Below are 20,551 nucleotides of genomic sequence, written 5' to 3'. Positions count from 1 at the left end.
TTGGTGAAGAGGGCTTGATTTATTCTTTGTACTCTTATGTACCTAACACAGCAAAATACTAAAATAGCAAATTAGTTATTGATTGGTCTTATCCAAATCAGAATTTGAACCCTATTTCTTTGATCTTGACTCTACAGTTTTTAATCTGAACCTTGCTTGTCTTTGTCTCACAGTCTTAGAATTATGGGAGAATCATCCTTAGACTTTAAATAGCCTATTTAGATGCTAAATAAGCTTAGATGTTAAATAACCTATAATATACTTTATGTGACACAGGCAGAACTTTAAACCCAGCTCTTCTATTCACCACATGGCTATCTGAATATATTCTTAATTGTACATTTTTGGGTCCATTCCATCTTTTGTTGTCTCTTGAAAAGTGATCAACAAATGTCTTTAGTATGAGACCCTTTTCAGTATGAATTTTTCCTCTGTCTGTTGGTTAGGTTTTCTGTCTCCATCTCTCTCTCTCTCTCTCTCTCTCTCATCCTATTTCCATTCTTGCCTTGAGGACTACTCTTTTGAAATGGGAAGAATTGCTATCATTTCTCCTTTGGTGTAACAGATAGGAGTATGTCATTACCCGATGATGTTTTCAGGCATTCTGGATGTTACAAAGGCTTATTTGGGCTTGATGTTGATAAAAAGCTTCCCAGAGTGGAATGGTTTATTGCCATTTATCCCCTATTGGGGAATTCCTTTTGTGTATATGTTGAATTAGATGGTTGCTAAGGCTTTTTACATCTCTAAGATTCTGTGATCCTGTGATTTGGGACAGAGAAACCTAGATTCCAAGTCTGTCTCTATCACCTCTTACTTATTTCTATCACGTCTCTTAATCTCCCTTAGCCTCCATGCCATCAAATGGAAAACTGAAACTATAGCTACTGTTGAGAACCTTAAGTGAGATATATGCAGAGAGCTTTGCTAACTTAAATTTTGCTTATTAATTAATAATTATCTCTTAGTCTCTTAGTAACTGTCTCATTGTCTCTGAATAGTATCAAGGTCTTACCTTAATTTGCTACATTCATTCCTATCACTATGATAACCTTGAATGATTACATTTTTTTCCTATCAATACTTAAGGTATTATGTTCTAACTTTATAAAATAAATTCAGTGTTTTCACACAATAATGTCACTCAATTTCACATCTAATTTCTATATCGTTTCTATTTGCTATGGTAGTCTAACCTTACATTTCTGCATGATCTCCATTCAACAACCTTCAATTGCTACATTGGCTCCTATTAATTTTATGGTGTCAGATTAGAAATGGAAATTTTCTTTTTGTATCTACTCTTCCCATGAGCTTGGAATAATATACACGGAATTGTCAGAGACCCCTAGCCATAAGCTGTAATGTAATTGTAGAGAAATGTTTCATTTCACATAGCTAATCTGTTGGAAAGGTGATGTAATAATTCCAATTTGAAAGAAATTATTTCTACTTGGAAAGCTTATGCAGGTGAAATCCTATTATGATGAAACCACTGGGGTGGCCCCTTTCCTTAATTGTGTTAAAGTTTTGTCTTTCTCTGGTGGAAACAGAATGTAGTCAGTCATCAGCCAAAACTTTTCCCTGTTTCACAGTAATGAACTAACAGAATCATTGCAAGATTCCACCTGTGCCACTCTCTAACCACCATGTTTGGCCACTGGCCCAAAATATGTGGCAACGATTCAGGGGGATTTGAGCTTGTGTGGTTAATTCATGTCTAGACCCAAGTAAGGACAGATAACTAAAACTGCCATTGGCAGAAGGCTGCTAGTTGTAGCAGTAAAAACACCTGCTTTTCACCCAGGAATACCAATTAGCAAATACATTTGAGCCCAAGAACAAGTCAGAGAAATCAGAAAATGGGGAAAGAAAATGTTTATCTGCAAAGAGAAAAATACAGCAGAATCCCACCATGGACCAAATTGTTATTTTGATGACATGACAATGGAATGACCAGACCTCTGGACTTTGACTAGCTAGAGATAGAAGTGGCCACCACCATTCCTCCTTCCATCTAAATCCAGTGGGAGGTAGATCGGAAAGCACTATTAACTGCCTTCTTGGAGGACACCATGGGAGAGGAGAAAGACCACATCTCACATTTGATACTTACTAGCTATGGCTGTTGGGAAGTGCCTGAGTCTCAGTCTCTTCTTGGTAAGATGGGGATAAGAACAACTGAAGTTCCTATTCTAATGACTGTGGTGAAGATTGAAGGAAATCAAATGAGATAGTGTTGATAAAGTGTTTTGTTATCATTAGAAATGTCAGTGGTTATGAGAAATTAATCATTCATTTGATTAATCAGTGCTTAATATTGAATAATCAATTCAAATATTAGATCAGCAGTTATTAAACACCTTCTAGGTACAAAAGAGAGGCATCAGAGTGTAGGAGATAGATAGCTGGTCTCAAATTCCAGGAGACTTGGAATCCAAGTCTTTGAAAGGGTTTTTAAGATGATAAATTACAAAGAAATTTCTCACCTGAATTAGAATGAGAGTTTCTTAATGTGGAATGTCTTTATAGTGATGAAATCTCAGATCTACTCTCTTTCCCAATCCTATCATAGGGCAAAGAAGTATGTTGGTTACTGGTGACATGAAGAGGAAAATGAAACCAGTGCCTGCTGGCAAAATTTTTTCTTGAGGAAAACCATATGAAATTCATTTAATATATATTATATGTATATAATATATATATGTATATATATATATATTATTTTTTAAAAAAAGAAGAGGAGGAGAATCAAAAGACTAAGCAGGAATTCAGGCTTGTGGGTCTTGGCTCTTTGTCTTCCAAATGCTTCTCATATAGGCCCCTTCCAAGACCAACAACCTTTTGAGTGATTTACTGAATAAAGAGGCTACAATTTGAACCCTCCATGTCTTCAAATGATAGTACTATTCAAATGACCAGGAACAGCAGTGTGGCATAGTAAGTTCTTTGAGAACAGAAGACCATCAGCATCATCATCATCATCAATAATACTATTCATTAGAATGCAAGCTCCTCTAGGGCAGAAACTGTTTTGCCTTTTTCTTTGTATCCCCAGCCCTTGGCACAGTACTTAATAATGATAATAATGGTAATAATGAGTATTAATTCATATTTTTTGGTTGAGGTATGATTACAGCCATACATACAGGCACAGAAACTAGAGAAGATGAGCTCTTGGCTCTTCTCTTGCATGATATCATTGTGGATAGACAAGAGATTTTCTGGGATTTATGTGCTAAGACTGTGTTAGCTTTGGGGGAGATTTCCTTGCAGGCTCATACAATCCAGACACTCAGAAAATAAATTTCAAACTAGTTCAGAAGAACTAACGAAATGTTCCACTGACCTAAAATTCTATAGGAAAGTTTGCACCCAAAGGAAGGGTGGCTAACAAGAAATATATTTATAATAAATGAACACAATGAGTCTTTTGAGGAAGAAAAGGGGGAGGACAGAATAAAAAGTACTAACAATAAGGTACTAAAGTACATAAATGAGGAATTCACGATCCAACTCAGATTTTCCTCATGTGGGATTGATTTCAGCTTCAGTATTTATCCCTTTCTCTAAAGAAATAAAACAAAGCTGGGAATGAAGAAATCCCTCTCTCCATTATGACCTTCCATTCTAGAGGGGTGGGGTGCTACCAATACGCACACTTAAATGCAAATCCAATCTCTCCCCAAAGTAATTGGATGGGAGAGGAGAGGAGAGAGTTTAATAAGAGAACAGGGTTTAGGGGCAACAGTAGAAGGATAGGAAAAAAAAACAAAGAAAAAGGGGAAGGGTAGGGATGTGAATAGTATGAAGGTACAGGGTGTAGGTAGTCATGAAATTGAATTCGGCTTTATTAATCTATAATTCAGAATCGCAGGGATTCTCAGTGGCATTGTAGGAGGAGTAAGTAGAGGTGGGGGCCTAGCTGTCCACAGTAATACAGACAAAACTAAGGAGGACCAACACCTTAGAAAGAGGCAGACAGATAAAGCAATGCATGAAGTAGCAGAGCAGATCTCTAATTCCTGGTCTTTTCTGGTGGTCAAGGCAAGGGATTAATGGAAGCCTAGGGCCAGACTGATTAGAGACCTTCTGAGATGAGTTTAAGGTCCTCCCCTTTCCTCAGGTCAGCTCTGTATAGGATTCACTCTAGCCTTGAGAATATTAAAGTGTGACTTAGTGTCTCTCATTCCTTGTTCTTCAGTGATCATTAGTATTCAATGTGGCTGTGTACAGGATTTAGATATATAGCAACACCATAGATAAATTAATGGACCAAGAAATATTTTATCTATCAGATCTATGGAAAGCAGATAAATTTATGACCAAACAAGAATTAGAGCACATTATAAACTGTAAATTGAATTTTGATTATATTAAAATAAAAAGGGTTTACACTAATAAAAGCAATGCTGCCAAAATTAGAAGGAAAGCAGAAAGCTGGAAAACAATTGGAAGATTGTTAATAGTTGTCACTGCCACATTGAATACTTTTTTTATAAATTTATTAATTTATTTTCATCCATTTGCACATGCATATTTTTAAGTTACAATTCCTTCCACCCTCCCTTCCCACCCCCTTCCCCTCAGGTGTGAACAGTCAGGTTAGCATTGTACATACATATTTTGATAAACATTTTTACAAATTAGTCATTTTCAATATGGGGAATTAGAATTAAGGGAAAGAGATACATAAGACATAATTTTTATAAAGTGTTCATCATAATCTTCCCAACCAGGAGTTCTGATAAAGGTCTCATTTCTAAAATTACATATAGAGAATTACATGGAATTTATAAGGTCACAAGTCATTTCCCAGTTGATAAATAGTCAAAGGATATGAACAATTTTCAAATTTAGAAATTAAAGCTGCATATAATCATATGAAAAAATGCTCCAAATCATTATTGATTAGAGAAATGGAAATTAAACCCACAATGAGGTATCATCTCACACCTATCAGATTAATCAAGATGAGAAGAAGGGAAAATATCCAGAAGAAATTATAAAAAAAGGGAAAAGTCCTAATTTCCAAAATATTCATAGTTCTTTTTGTAGTGGCAAAGAATTGAAAATTGAGGAGATAGGGGTGGCTAGGTGGCGTAGTGGATAAAGCACCGGCCTTGGAGTCGGGATTACCTGGGTTCAAATCCAGTCTCAGACACTTAATAATGACCTAGCTGTGTGGCCTTGGGCAAGCCACTTAACCCCATTTGCCTTGCAAAAAACTAAAAAAAATTAAAAAAAAAGAAAAGTGAGGGGATGCTCATCAGTTGGGGAATGGCTGAACAAGTTATAGTACATAAATACTATGGAATACTATTGTTCTATAAGAAACCATATAGGATTGGACTCTAGACAACCATGGAATGACTTATAGGATCTCAGGCTGAGCAAAGGGAGGAGAACCAATGAGCAGCCTTGATGGAAACAGCTCCTCTCAGCAGTCCAGAGAGTTAGGAAAACTATATTAGCCTGAGTATGGACTACATTGTCCCCATGCAGAGGAAGAAAAACAAAACAAAATTCATACACACAAAAGCAACCCTTCAGAATCTGATGAACACTTTGTAAAAATTGTCTTATGTATCTTTCCCTTAATACTAATTCCTCATACCAAAAATGACTAGTCTGTAAACATGTTTGTCAAAATATGTATGTACAATACTAACCTGGAGGAGGAGGTGGGAAGGGAGGGTGGAAGAAAATTTTGTAACTTAAAAATATGCATGTGCATATGAATGAAAATAAATAAATTTTTAAAAAAGTATTCAATGTGGCAATGACAACTATTAAAATATTGATACTATTAAAATTGTATTAATCGGTTTATTATTTGATCAGTTTATTATTTGACTTCTCAAGTGTATGTTGAGATCTGTAGTTTTTTTTCTGTAATTTTCTCACCTTCTATTTGTGAAAGGCAATGAACTCCCTGTGGACAATCCTAGCTATGAGGTCATGTCTTTTTTGGAATAATTATGATAAGCTCTAAATATTTGAAGCATTGAGTGATAGGCTATACTATTTCCCTAGCATAAATCCCCTTCATATCCTGCAAAGGAGTTCTGGAATTTTGAATGGGAATGGCATTATGATCATTATTTTTATTATTATATTATTATTATTTAAATTTGAAAGGAATATTTAATAATAATTATTACTTAATGAGGGGTAGCATTGCTATTCACAATTTTCAGAAACTATCTGATGACCCAGCATCCCAGAAATGTTGCCATGAGGATGAGATGATATGAAAGCACTTAAGAAACTGTAAAGCGTGATGCGATTATCATGACCTTCATTGCTATTGCTGTCACTAGTATTTGTGCCTAGAATTTTGGGAAGTCCAAGTGCTAGTTTATTAAAGGGAAGAGGGGAAAAAACCATGAACCATGGATTTGAGTCCCTAACTTTATCAACCTCCCCCAAATTCTTGGTTGTCATTACTTGACAGGGAGTTTACCATGCTTAGTTTGGAATTAAATTTCCCAGATGCCTGTGCTTCAATGAACAAAAGAGCCTTCCAAAAACTAATAGGAAGAATGATGTTACTTCTGATTTGACTCCAGAGGAAAGTTATAATTTCTGCTAATTCTATTTCATCCCATCATGTTTTTGTGGAGCAGTCAACAGCTCCATTTGACCTGGCATCCTGCCCTACGTTACTGGCTCATTGGGAATGTCTAAGTGTGGCTCTACCCCTTTCAAAATCCACAACAATTAAGAGTGTTAAGGCATCTTCGAGTTATAGATTTGGAGTTTATGAGATGTCAAAAGTCATCCAGTCTGATCTCCTCATTTTACAAATAGGAGAACTGAGGCAAAGAGAGGTGCATATGAGATGGTACCTAAGCCGAGGTATTTCTAAGTCTGAGTCCAGTGATCTATCCACTGTACCTTGTTACTTTTATATTTTGAGGGTTCTTGGGAGTCAAATGATCCAACCCATACTATGGTAGTGCCATATACATCATTATTAGGGTGCACTCACCAGTTACACAGGTATATTTTGGTCTTAGTGTGACACTTATTTGACAACTGAATTGGAGATTCTAACTTTTCCTACTCTTAATTCATTTCATATAAATTCAGTCCTTTCTTTTACTCCAGCATGTTAAATTTGCTCTAGGACCTTTCACTTTTATTTCAGTAAGTAATAAAGCAATTTGGAACAGTTTTTTAAAATCATGTCACTATCTTCATTTGCAATGAATTTTCTGACCTTGTTAACCATGATTTATTACATTACTGTAAGGCGAGCTGGTTGTATGAGTTTGACAAATGTGTAACCGAGTCAGAAAAATGAAGTGGTTGGTTCAAGGGTAAGCTAAGAGAGGTTTGAAAAACTCTTTAACTTTGGTGCTCTTAGCCAGGACAACTACAAGAAGTACGTTTCATTCTTTTGGTGGCTTCAGTATTTCAGCTTGTCCTTAGAGACCCCACCTCACCCCACCCATTCGCGTAGGTCATTCCCTATTTGTTTTATGGCAGGACTCTCATAATCTTCAAGTAGATGGCGAATCCGAGGTGGCACTGTGATTGTGACGTAGGCAGACCTGGCAATGGAATCATAAAGACCTCAGTTCCAATCCTGACGCAGCCACTTACTGACCGTGACTCTTGGCCAGTCACATAACCTCTTCCAGAATTCTCATCTCTATAATGGGACTAACCCCAGAAAATCAAATGAGATAATCCATGAAAATGGTTTTGAAAACTTCCAACATGCTAGCTATATAAATCCGAAGTGATATTATTAATGATGAGGGCTATTGAGAGTTTTTCATTACTACTTCATTACATTCTTAAGAGAGATAACATAGTAGAAATTCTTGTTCATGTAAACACTAGATAACAATGGCATCTGAGGTCCTTTCCGACCTTGAGGTTCAAATGTGCTACAAAGAAAAGCTCACAGGGCAACTTGATGGCATAGTGGATAGAGCATTGGCCCTGGAGTCAAATTTGACTTCAGACATTTAATAATTATCTAGTTATGTGACCTTGGGCAAGTCACTTAACCCTATTGCCTTGAGAAAAAAACAGTAAAAAAAAAAAAAAGAAAAGCTCATGTCTCTGTTGAGAAGTCATTTTTCCCCATTGTTCTTGGCTTAGCCAAGAATTTGGACAGGCTAAATATGCTTTCCTGACACTTATAATCATTCCTATCTAAATTTCTGATAATATCCCTGCTCTCTCCCCACTGTTGAGAAATGGCATTTTTCATAAGTCATTTGCCTTATAATGAAAATGTCTTAGTGCTTTTGTCCATGGCTACCAAAAGATATCTTTCAGACATTTGCTACAAGCTGCTCTTTCCCCCTGTTCTTTCTCACATACTTTCCATGTCATCTCCATCCCCGTGCCTCTGCATCAGCCACTTCCTACATGTAGAACATCCCCCCCTCCTCACCTCTTCCTCTTGGAGGCTTGAACTCCATTCAAAGTAATCCTGTTTCCATGAAGCCTTTTCTAACTCTCTCAACTGAGAGAACTTCTCATGCCCCCAAATCACTTAGTAATTACTTAGTATATGATTTAGAGATATGGCTGTGCACATGCTGCTTCCACCCAAAAGAATATCAACTTTATTTTTTAGGTTGTTTTTTTTTTTAACAAGGTTGCCCAAGGCCACAGAGCTAGGTCATTATTAAGTGTCTGAGGTCACATTTGAACTCAGATCCTCCTGACTCCTGGGCCAGTGCTCTATCCACAGTGCCACCTAGCTGCCCCAAATATCAACTTTGGGAAGACGGGGGCTGTCTCATTTTTGTCCCTTTTTCTTCACTGCTTTGACCACATACTGGGTGATTAATAAAAGCTTGGTGAATCCTAGGGAATTATTATGTCACAAACGAGGAAGTAAAGTCCCCAGCCCAGGCCTCTATATCCAGGAGACACAGAATTCTTTTTGACTTGAATTCCTAAGATTGCCCTACATGGTGGAGGCTGAGGTTGGCTGCCCAAGCTCTAAGGCCATGCTCGAGATTCTGTGTCTTAAAGTCTCCACCCTATCTGGCGCTGTCAAATAATTCTTCAGGACTGAGTCCAACTCTGAATAATATCATCTATGCAAGTCAAAACCATTTGTCTTTCTCCATTTGTCCCAGATGAATCTCCAATTTGGGAGGGAGAGGGAGAGGGAGAGGGAGAAAAGGAGGAAATGCTGGATTATTTTAATGAGAGTGGGTACCTGATAGCTTGTCAAAAGAAGAAAAGACAAGATGCTCTGCTTTCCTTCTCCTTTGATGTTAGGAATCTTTTTAGGAGTCAGGTCTTTATTGTCTCCCTTTTGCTGTGTCATGATACCTCAATGCACAAATCCTCTGGGAACAAATCCCATTTACCAACGATAACCCAGGTGGTATGGAATTGGGCAAAGTTCTCAGAGGCTGAGTGTGTGTAAGGGCAGTCACAGCTGAAGAGGGAGAGGCACTGGAGCTAATTCAGGGATTAATCCCTCATGGTAAGATGAAAACCAGATTCTGACTGAGGAAACCGTCTTATTTCTGGGGCTTAGTATGGCTCAGTCACCCAGAAGTGGTAGGCCCACTCCTTTCTGTCTCTCTGATCTCTCTCAGTGATTTCATCAGTTCCCTTGGGTTCAATTATCTACCTTAATGCAAATGATTCCCGAAGTTTCATACTCAGCCCTCTTTTCTTTCTTCAACTCCAGACTCACGTCTAGTTGCTTCTTAGATATAGCTACCTGAAAATATCTCGGCATCCCCAACACACATGTCCAAAATTGAACTAACTCATTATCTCTCATCCCATATGCTCCCCTGGTTTTCACTTGATTTTTTTTTCAGTTAACAATTTATTTTCTCACTCTCCTATCCCCCTAGCCCATCTAAAGGGAAAACTCTGGTAGCAAATAGCCACAGTCAAACAAAACAAGGACCTACATTGGCCCTGCCTAAAATGTCTTCTTTATTAACCATCTTGAGTCTGTCACTTCTCTGGCAGGAAGTGGGCAGATTTGAACTCATGAAGTTAAGTCCTCAGGCTCCAAATCCAATACTCTTTATCTACTGTGCCATCTAACTTACTCTCCACCCTCTTACTCCCTAGAATGGGAATACGCTTGGGCCTCTCCCTCCTCTCACCTTCGCTTCTCAGCTGAACAGCTACTTCTTAGACCAGCATCTTCCTCAACCCTCATTGGCTAATACACTCATTCGCCCAAATTACTTTGGTTTCCTTCCACCTACCCCAGTTCCTGGGAGACACAATAAGTTTATTGAATTGAAGTGAATTAAACCACCAAAGCGAATTGAATGTTGACTTCAATGGAACCTCATGGATGACATCTTTCTTGATTCTCTTTCCTTGTTGTTAATATTGCCTCTAAATGACTTTGTATTTCTCTCCCTCTTTGTATACTGATTCCCCTTTCCCCAGAATGGTTGAGGAAGAGTCCCTTTCATTTTTTTATCCTTATGTCTTCATTGCCAAGCACAAAGTCTTATACATAAAACTTTCTCCATGAATCAGTTGAATTGTTTGGAATTGAGAGCAGAAGCTCTGCCTCTGGGCTAGGCCCAATCCTTAGGCAAAAGGACTGTCCAGGGAGAGACCCAGGTTGGGTCAGAGACTTCAGTCTAAAAGGGATCTATCTCAAAGGCCACCGTTTCCTAATTTTATAGCAGAGGATACCAGAGAGGGGAAGTGACCTTCCCAACATCACAGAGGTCTAGGGAGCCATTCCCAAGTTTTGAATTTAAATTGAGCCCAAAGTCAGAGCAATTTTTCTAATATCTATTGAATTCCTAGTCAGATGGAATGACCAGGGTTCCTGTTTTTCCTAGAGGGAGGAGAGATCTCAGTTTATCATTTCTTCTTCTTCCAATCTCTGATTGTATTTCTGGCCTGGGTGACTTAGCCATTGCCTTCACTTGGTGCTATTTACAAGGCCTCATAGTATATCAATCAATCAACCAATGATTATTTATATACTACCTACTATGTGCCAGCATTCATATTGGTGCTAAAAGAACAAAGAATCAAGTGATTCCTATTGGCAAAAACATGTCGCCTATGTAAACAAAAGATGATAAAGCATTTTCCTGTTTGCCTGAGTTGGAATTATGCCAACTTCCTTTCAAGAACATACCAGAAAAGGGCCATTTGCAACCCAAACACCACTCACTTAATAAAATTTGCCCAAGACAATAATAGTGACTCTGTTAGAGAAGACTCCTATCCTGGAACTTTGGATCCCAGAGTGAGTTCATGGGCATGCTGCCTTCCGGGTGTTGGCCTGGTTTGTTTATTCTTTGTCCCCTGTGAACTGTTTCAGTACAAGTTCCCCAGGATCTCCCCACCCTGAATAGCAAGTTGGACTCTCCTGGTTCCCAGTGATTGTTTGCAATGCAAATGGCCAGGCTGCAAGCATCGGGTACCATAACCATGGTAACGAGAGGAAGACAAGTTGGCCTAACTTCCTTGGTGAAGGGTAAATCCAGCCTGCCTTTGCCTCTGCCAGCAGGTCAACCTGCATGAAAGGAACCAGCAAGTCTTCTTAGAAATCATATGACTGGAACTCTTCTCCTTACTTCATTTCCCCGCCTGCCTTTGCTTGGAGGTTAGGATTCTCTAAACCTGGGGCATATCTGCTTGTCCTTTTCAGTTTCTCTCATTGGTTACTTCAGTGGCTACTTCCTTTTCTGTGGCTAGGAAGGAAAATAAATATCCATCTTCCCCATAAGCTGCAAGGCTGCTTCTTGGCAAGTAGGTTCCCTTGGCCCTACATGGCTGTTCCCTAGATGAGGCCAGAAACCGTAGAGAGCTGAAGGGCTTATGACCCAAACTTCTCATCTTTAATTCGGAGAGACAGCAAACAGAGGCAGGAGGCCCCAGCCAACCGGGATCCCTTTTGGATGAAGGTGAGTGCCAATATCATAGACAAGAACTCAGTTCAGAGATTTTCATTTTCAGTATCGTAAAATCCATTTGGTTAGAAAGATGGCATCTTGTTCTTTATTCTTAGACCTATGGATAAAGCTGGAAAGGATCTCATGGGCCATTTAATCTAACTCCCTCCTTTTACAGTTGAGGAAATTGAGGCTCAGGGATGATAAATGACTTGCTCACTTTCAATTTTGTTTTTTTGTTCTAGGATAAGTCGCGTTGGCATTAGGGAAAAGGAATCTGATTATGAGAATTGTTTTCTAGACAGAGTCTGATCCTCTAAGGGCTGTATGAACAGCTGCTGCTAATATGGCAGCAGATGAGAAGACAATTTACCTTTAATGCAGTGGACACCTTAGTCAAGTTTCTGAGTGATGCCAATATTCTGTTGAGAGGTCTATACAACACATTTGAGGTTGGAGGCAGAAAATGTATTCTTCCTTTTCTCTTCAAGGTATCTTTTTTATTTCTTGCAACCTCACTATTACTTATACCATTTATCACCTGTTTTAAGGCTAAGGGAAGTCACATCTCATCATGGAGTTAAATCACTAATTTAGATCCATAATCCTGGGGAATTACTAAGGAGTAAGAATGGGCTTAGAATGGGAGGAAAGAGGGCTTTTGGATAGTGGCAGAGTTCTAAGATCATTCATTGCAGTGAGGTTAGAAGGGAGTTATGAATTTAATGAGTTTATTTTACAGATGAAAGAACTGAGGACTATTGAGAATTCCCATAGAGTCATAGAAGGGTCAGTCTACCATATAAATCTTGGTCCCCGTTATTATCAACCTTTCACTATCACCCCATCAAAAAGAACATTTAGCTTTGCCACGTGACTGGAGAGTTTGACTTGATTTGTTCATTTGACTGCACACGGATGGGGGGAGGAGATGGGGACTACGATAGTAACTTTTGTTGATTCAGGGAACTTCTGACATAGACATATCCTCTACTAAAGAAAACGTGGTGCTTGAGCTTTTGTTTTATCTTAAAAGAGTTTTTCAGTCTCTGAGGGCTGAATTTAGGGTTGTAGCCAAAAGGGCTGGTCTATTAGGAAGGACATGAGGTCTCCATGAACAGCCTTCCATCCAGTCCCCTTGATTCTTCCCATTATTGGATTAAAACGGAAGAGATACACTGGCAGAGAGAAAGAAAAATAATTAAACAATTAAATAATTATGCTAGAGACTATCCTGCCTCTTAATGAGAAGTAATTCCTGGTAATCCCATTAGATAGTTAAACTCCTTGAGGTCAGGGGCAGTTTTTTGCTTCTTTTTATCCTATTGTTTAGCACAGTGCCCAGCCATGATAGATCCTTAAATGTTCATGGCCTGGCTGATTGGTAATGATATGATTATCATTGATGAACAAGATTTACAAGGGATGGTGGGACACCAGCTTGAGTTCAGATCCAATCTCAGGCACTTGGCACTTACTAGCTGTGAGGCCCTGGGAAAGTCACTTAATTCTTAATACCTTGCCACAAAGAAAAACAAAAGATTTGTAAAGGGTGTGACAATGACAGTGAAGAGGGCTGGACCCAATTTCACCCACCTCCTTCTCTTTCTCTGTTGCCTCTTTTTTGGTCCTCTTGTTTTCCTATGACATTAGTAATAATGTTCATGACTTCTAAATTTCCTGTGTTCCCAGGAAATGCCTTAAGTACCTGGGCAAAATGGGCGTTCTTGATTTTCCTCTTCGATCCGGATTACCAAATCTACCTCTCTGAAACTTCCAACCTACAATCCTCTTTCTGATTTTGAAGGACAATACCCAGTTTGGGGTTTTTTTTTGCCTCAACTATTATGGACAGCCATCTTCAAAATAAGAAGAAAATGAAAAAGATTTCGTAAGAAATTAAAACCCTAGGGTGACTAGGTGGGGTGGTGCAGTGGATAGAGCATCAACCCTGGAGTCAGGAGGACCTGAGTTCAAATTAGATCTCAGACATTTAATAATTACCTAGCTGTGTGGCCTTGGGTAAGTCACTTAACCTCATTACCTTGCAAAAACCAAAAAAAGAAAAGAAAAGAAACAAGTAACGAGTAAGAGAGCTTTCCCAGTTGCTCTGAATGATTCTAGCCCAAATGGGCTAGATAAGGTGTCCACAGAAATAACTTGAAGATGTGATGGTTGATAACCACTGGGAAAGAAAACCAGTCATTGAGATGATCGAGCATGGGCTTATTAAGAACAAACCACAACATGGGTGTTGTATCTCTGCAAGGCTGGAAGGCATTGGACTGAATGGAAAAAAGCTCTAAATTAAGCACTTACTGTATGCCATCACCAATCTAAGCTGTTGTTTTGCAGTCACATTGGATTCTTTGTGATCCTATTTGGGCTTTTCTTGGCAGAGATAGAAGACATTCACCATGTCCTTCTCCAGCTCATTTTACAGTTAAGGAAATGCAGAGAAGCAGGATGAAGTGACTTGCCCAGGGTCACAAAATGAGTATCTAATTTGATCTCAGGTCTTCCTGACTCCAACCTAGCACTTTCTCCATTGCACCACCAATGCTGCCTATTCTGGTACCAAGAATAAAAATTCAGATAAATGAGTTAGTCTCTGCACTGTAAAGGCTTGTCTTCTGATGTAGGGAAATAACACAAAATGGGGAGCTGGAAAGGAGGGAGGAATAGATATGCTAGCAGCATGGTGAAGCCATCCAGAGGAGCTCACGTGATCTTGGGCTGCATTAAAAGAGGCCTAGAGCTTATGGTCATGATTTTTCTTGGCTCTGATTAGACAATGTCTGTAATATGGACACTGCTTCTGAGCAAAGCTATTCGTAAAGGACATTGGTCAGCTGGAGAGGATTCAGGGCAATGAAATGCTTGGGGTTTGATGGCAGGAATTGGGGATGTGTAACCTACAGGTGAGAATCCTCATGAGAGTTGTCATGGCTATGTTCAAGTGATGAGGTGTAATGTGGGAAAGGATATGACTTGCTTTGTACACTCCCACAGGGTGAAGGCAGCACCACTGGGTGAAGGCAGCACCACTAGGTAAAGGCTGCAAAGGGATACACTTAGACTCATTATCAGGAGAAAAAATTTCACAATTAGAACTGTTCAAAGTGAGATGTACTGTATGCAAAATGGAGTGGATTTACCCTCACTGAAGATCTTCAAATAGAAACTGAATATTGGGCATGGAATGGAGGGTGCTATTTTGGGGGGAATCGGTTGGACTAGATGGCCACTTAAGCCACAACTCAGCCTAGAATGCTTCATTCTGGGGGCATCTAGGTGGCACAGTGGATAGAGCACCAGCCCTGGAGTCAGGAGGACCTGAGTTCAAATCCAACCTCAGACACTTAATTACCTAGCTGTGTGGCCTTGGGCAAGTCACTTAACCCCATTGCCTTGCAAAAAACAAGAATGTTTCATTCTACAGAGATGTGATAGGATGATAGGAGGGGGGGGGGGAAGAGGAGAAGGAAGAAGGGAGGGAAGAAAGGAAGGAGAAGAAGAAAAAAGAAGGAAAGGCAGAAGGGAAGGGAAAAGGGAAGGAAGAGGGAAACATTGTTGAGTGATTGTCACTAAGGGAAATTCATTATACTCAGGGGATTCAGACAGAAGAGATAGACCCCATTCTCAAGAAGGAGGAGTAGGTGACATCATATATAGAGTATTTCAGTTGTAAGTCCTATGGAGAAGTCCCACAGTCCTTAGAGTTTCAGTGACAAAGTAGATTTGGCTCACACCTAGAGCTATCTCCAGTTGCCCTGATTCCTTTCTGGCTATTGGACCCAGATGACTCTGGAGGAGAAAGTAAGGCCGGTGACTAAGCACAACTTCCCTCGTGCTTGTCATGGCATTATCTCCCTGATGTCGTGGTCCTTTGAGAATGAAGGACAGCCATGATGATGATGATGATGATGATGATGATGATCTGCCTCTTATAGAATCCTCACTGATGAACTTATATCAGGGCCCCACATCCAGAACAGGTTAGAAACAAAGCTTGAATGCCAGTATCCTTAATACAAAAACCAAGGATCTAGTTACTGGGCTACATTGCCTTTCTTTTTAAATTAAAATTTAGAAAATGCAAGACTAAGATACTTGTCTTTAAAAGTTTCTAGTGACAAAAGATTGAAATTATGGATGTTGTGGCTATTGATTCATGGCTCAGAAATATTTGAGGAATAAAAGGAAATTCGCTGCTCCTTATTTTAAAGAACATAAAATCATCCATTTTGCCCCTTAGATAGTGATTCAGAAAGGTGCTGTTTCTTCCCATCTTCTATATTTCCAAACATTACATGAGAAAAATTAAACCATTATTAAAAAGAAATCTCATAAATGTTTATTGATATTTCAAAAGTTACTCATTTTCACTAGAAGTTTTAATCATAAAATTTTGTTTAAGATATTTCTTTTGAATGTTAGCTTTTAGTTATGAATAAGATTCTGGATTACATTTGGCATAACTTTAATTTTGAAAAGCAGTGTGGTGATAATAGACCACAGGATCTAGAGCCAGAGGACTGGAAGTGGGGGGTCAAATCCTGCCTTTGTAATTTTTTTTTAGGTTTTTTGCAAGGCAATGCAGTTAAGTGGCTTGCCCAAGGTCACACAAGCTCAGTAATTATTAAGTATCTGAGGCCCAATTTGAACCCAGGTACTCCTGACTCCAGGGTCGGTGCTCTATCCACTGCACCATCTAGCCACCCCCCCATGTCATTTTGGACAAGACTCTTTACTCACCAAGACTTTCTCATTTTCCACATTCATAAAAGAAAAGTTTGCTTCAGATAACCTCTAAGATCACTTCCAGTTCTGGATCTCTGATTTATAAAAGTCACTTTCTCTATGCCTCCGTTTCCTTCTCTGCAAAACAAAGGGGTTGGATTAAACAAGGTGCCTTCTAGTTCTATATCTAGGACATATGAATTCATTTTCCCCTCCATATATTTATTCACACATGTATAAAATGAGGTGGTTCCGTCACATCTAAGGCCTTTTTCTGTTTCTAAATTTATAATCTTATGATTCTCTCAGTTACTGGGAGTCATTTAAGGATTTTGAGAAGATGAATGGCCCGACCAGATCTAGGCACCAGAAAAATGAGCACACCTTCTAGGTGAATCTCTAAATGATTGAAGCTTGGATTGGGTGGCATCTGGGGTTCCTTCTAACTCTGATGTTCTGTTAGCTACATCTTTTTTTCACATACAATAGTGAAACATTAACAACTATTATGAGCCAGAGATCTCATTTCTACCTTTTTTAAAAAAATGTTTATTTAAGGCAATGGAGTTAAGTGACTTGTCCAAGGTCACCCAGCTAGGTGATTATTAAGTGTCTGACATCAAATTTGAACTCAGGTCCTCCTGACACTTGACTCTATCTACTCATAACCTAGCTGCCCCCATTTATACTTTAAGCAAGCTGTTGCTGTACATCCTTGGAATTGGCTGCTGATCTCAAAGTCTACTGAACATAAAAATTCTTTGCTCAATGCTAAGAAGATATAATATTTATCTTAAAGACAGCATGGCCACAGAAATTATAAAATTGATTAAATTGTCATCCCTTAGGGAGTGTGTGTTTGTGTATATGTGTATTTGTAGAAGAGGGATGTGTTGAATTGTTTTCAACTACAAATCGAGAATGATGTATATCTATGTTCCTGAAGTTATGGATTATTTTTGATTTCTTTGATTTCTCAGCACCTAGTATATATTGGGAGGTGAATGAATGAATGAATGTTTTTGTTTCCTCCTAATAAATGGGCATTTCCTTAAATTAAAATGCTTTGGATCCTCCAATGTTTTAGATAGAATTTGGGCAAGGCACAGAAATTTACTAGTGGCCCCTATTTTAGAGATAAATAGGAAGTGTTTCCTTATTGTCATAACAACGTGTTAAATGAATTGTCAAAAAGCATGTCACCATGAAGTAGATTGTATTTTTCCAGTGAAACACTGAGTCATCAGAATTTGCATTCCTTATCGAAGCTTCAATGTTAAAAATATTGCTAAGGTCACAACAGCTCAGATAAGTAATGGTACCACAATCTTTACATATCTACATACAATCCTTCCTCTGTGATATTGGTGGGTGTGGACACTACCTCCAATGGCCCATCCATGTATTTCCACCCAGGACTACTCTTGTGTATGTCCTCCCCCAAATCATTCATTCAATTCTTTTAACATGTGTGTCTTCTCCCAGATAAATCAACATTGGGTGGGTACCAATGGTGAACCCAGACTACTCACTGGTTCTTCCTCACTTTCACTAAGTGATATGCTCCCTTTGATTTTGGCCATTTGTCTCTCCAATGGTATCATTCCCATCATAACTACTGCTCATTAGTCCATTGGTCATGGGCTTTCAGCCTTTCTGGTCTACACACATTGTTCTTTGGATGACCTTCAAATTTAGTTCTTCAGCAATTGGGGTAGTCTATAATATGCAGGCATGAAGTATTACTGAGTATCAGCCTTGAATTCAGGAAGACAGGAGTTCAAATCTGGCCTCAGATACTTGACTCTTACTAACTGTGTGACCTTGGGCAAGTCCCTTAACCCTGATTGTCTCACATCCAGGGCCATCTCCAGTTACCTTGTTTCATATCTGGCCACTGGACCCAGATGACTCTGGAGAAAAAAGTGAGGTGGATGACTTAGCACTCAAATCCAACTCACATGCTTGTCATGGCATCACCTCCCTAATATTGTGGTCTTCTTTGAAAATGAAGGACATGTCTTATGTATTACATTATTTTTCTATCTCTAATACTTTCTTTCTTCCTTAAGGACATGTTTTTTTTTCTCTCACCACATTCAATTTTGATCTATGAATATCATGGAAACAAATGTAAAGATTATCAGACTGCCTTCTATTGGGGGTAGGGGTAGGGGTAGGGCAGGGAGGGAGTGGGGAAAAATCATAAAATTCAAAACCTTGCAGAAATGATTGGTAGAACTACTACTGTAAATAATTGGAAAACAAATAAAATATTTTTATTTTAAAAAAAGAAAATGAAGGACAATATATTACTAAAGGAAAATTGATTTTAAAGAGATAGCTTGGGGTGTCTAGATGGTGCAGCAGATAGAGCACCAGCCCTGGAGTCAGGAGTACCTGAGTTCATATCTGGTCTCAGACACTTAATAATTACCTAGCTATGTGGCCTTGGGCAAGCCATTTAACCCCATTGCCTTGCAAAAACCTTTAAAAAAAAGAGAGATAGCTTGTTTCTGAGAGAGGTTATGGTTGTTAAAATTGCTGTACAGTTTATGGAATGCTGTCCAGTCCTCTTTACTCTTTCTTATTGAATTCCACTCTAGTCTTTGAATGATGGAATCCTCCAGATATTATGATGCATGCAAAAAATTATACTGATGGCATCAAGGACTTTAGTATAAACAACAGTATTGATCCTAGGCACAACTTAAATATTTTAATGCAGTGTTTGTCCAAGATATGGTTACTGCTAAATTTGTCCTCTGAATTCCACAATCGGCTTCATGCCTTAGTTTATTCAAATGGCAGTCTTCATCCACCTAATTTTTCCCATATGGAGATAATACAACTTTTTGATACGACTGTGCAGAGAATTTTTGAGGACCTGGTAAAACAAGCACACTGTTAAATACAAATAGAAGTGTTGGGTGGAACTCACCACTGATAGGCTTTTACATTTGGACTTTGCGCAGGAAATCTCCTATGACTATGGTAGACACCTGTGGAATATCTCTGGTTTATTTGTAGCTTTCAACAGTCAGAAAGCTGTTGAACAAAGCTTTCTCTGTTGTTTATCTTTTGAAGAATCTTGTGTAATTTTGACATACACCTTGTTGTAAGAGAGCCTTCTGTCCTACCAAATCAACATTAAAAAAAAACACAGAAGAAAGCTATATCGATCATTTGTATTTTCTGTTACCTCCAGTCAACTTTGTGTGCCTAAAAATATACTCTAAAGTCTGGTAGAGAAGAGAAAATGAATCTTGAACCCCACATTAGACACTGTCTAGCTGTGTGATAATAAGCACATCAGTCTCTCTGAGCCTCAGTTGCTTAATTTGTAAAATAATGAGGTGGAATCCAATGTCTTTCAAAGTTTCTTCCAGCTTTATTCTATGATCCTATTATCATGTGTGGAAAGTCTGCCTAGTCCTTTCCCATACCTTCCTCAAGGATGACTGTGATATTTTTATGGATTTTAAAGTTTGGGGGAAACAGGTATCTAGGTAGGGAACCTTTGTCATTTTTTCCTTAATCTATCTCCCCCAAGTGATTGTCTTTTCCAGTCTACATCTATCCCTCTCTTTCTGTATAAGAGGATCCTTCATTTTGCCTAACTGCTTGGACTGATTATTTAAGTTGGTTAGTTTGAGGCTCTATTCCATGAGGCGCTATCGTTCTTTCACTTCAAAATATAGCCTTCTTGTGAGTGTATTTGGACTAGGCAAGCTTCGAAACAATGATCATTTTAAAAGCAAGACTGTGCTCCAAACACTACATACAATATACATACATGATGGCAATATACATAGGATGTATATATAATAAATATACTATATATATATATGTATAAAAACACAGGGGCTAACAGTGAATTGTCCATTCAAAACCTAAAGCTTCATGGGTTCAGATAGCTAAAACTGGAA

The 20,551-nt window shown here is 38.7% G+C and overlaps 1 protein-coding gene across 1 annotated transcript in view; it reads left to right on the top strand.

The window, feature by feature from the left end:
- The first annotated feature begins 1,558 nt into the window (after window positions 1-1,558).
- The window catches only part of ITPRID1 (ITPR interacting domain containing 1), a 152,596-nt gene continuing 133,603 nt past the window's right edge, over window positions 1,559-20,551 (top strand). The window contains exon 1 of the mRNA XM_074199015.1: window positions 1,559-2,160. The gene's annotated coding sequence lies outside the window, so the exon portion shown is untranslated. The remainder of the gene's footprint in view (window positions 2,161-20,551) is intronic.

The sequence above is a fragment of the Macrotis lagotis genome, chromosome 8, assembly GCF_037893015.1.
Source record: "Macrotis lagotis isolate mMagLag1 chromosome 8, bilby.v1.9.chrom.fasta, whole genome shotgun sequence".
Taxonomy (NCBI): domain Eukaryota; kingdom Metazoa; phylum Chordata; class Mammalia; order Peramelemorphia; family Peramelidae; genus Macrotis; species Macrotis lagotis.
This window is presented reverse-complemented; position numbering and strand designations above follow the sequence as displayed.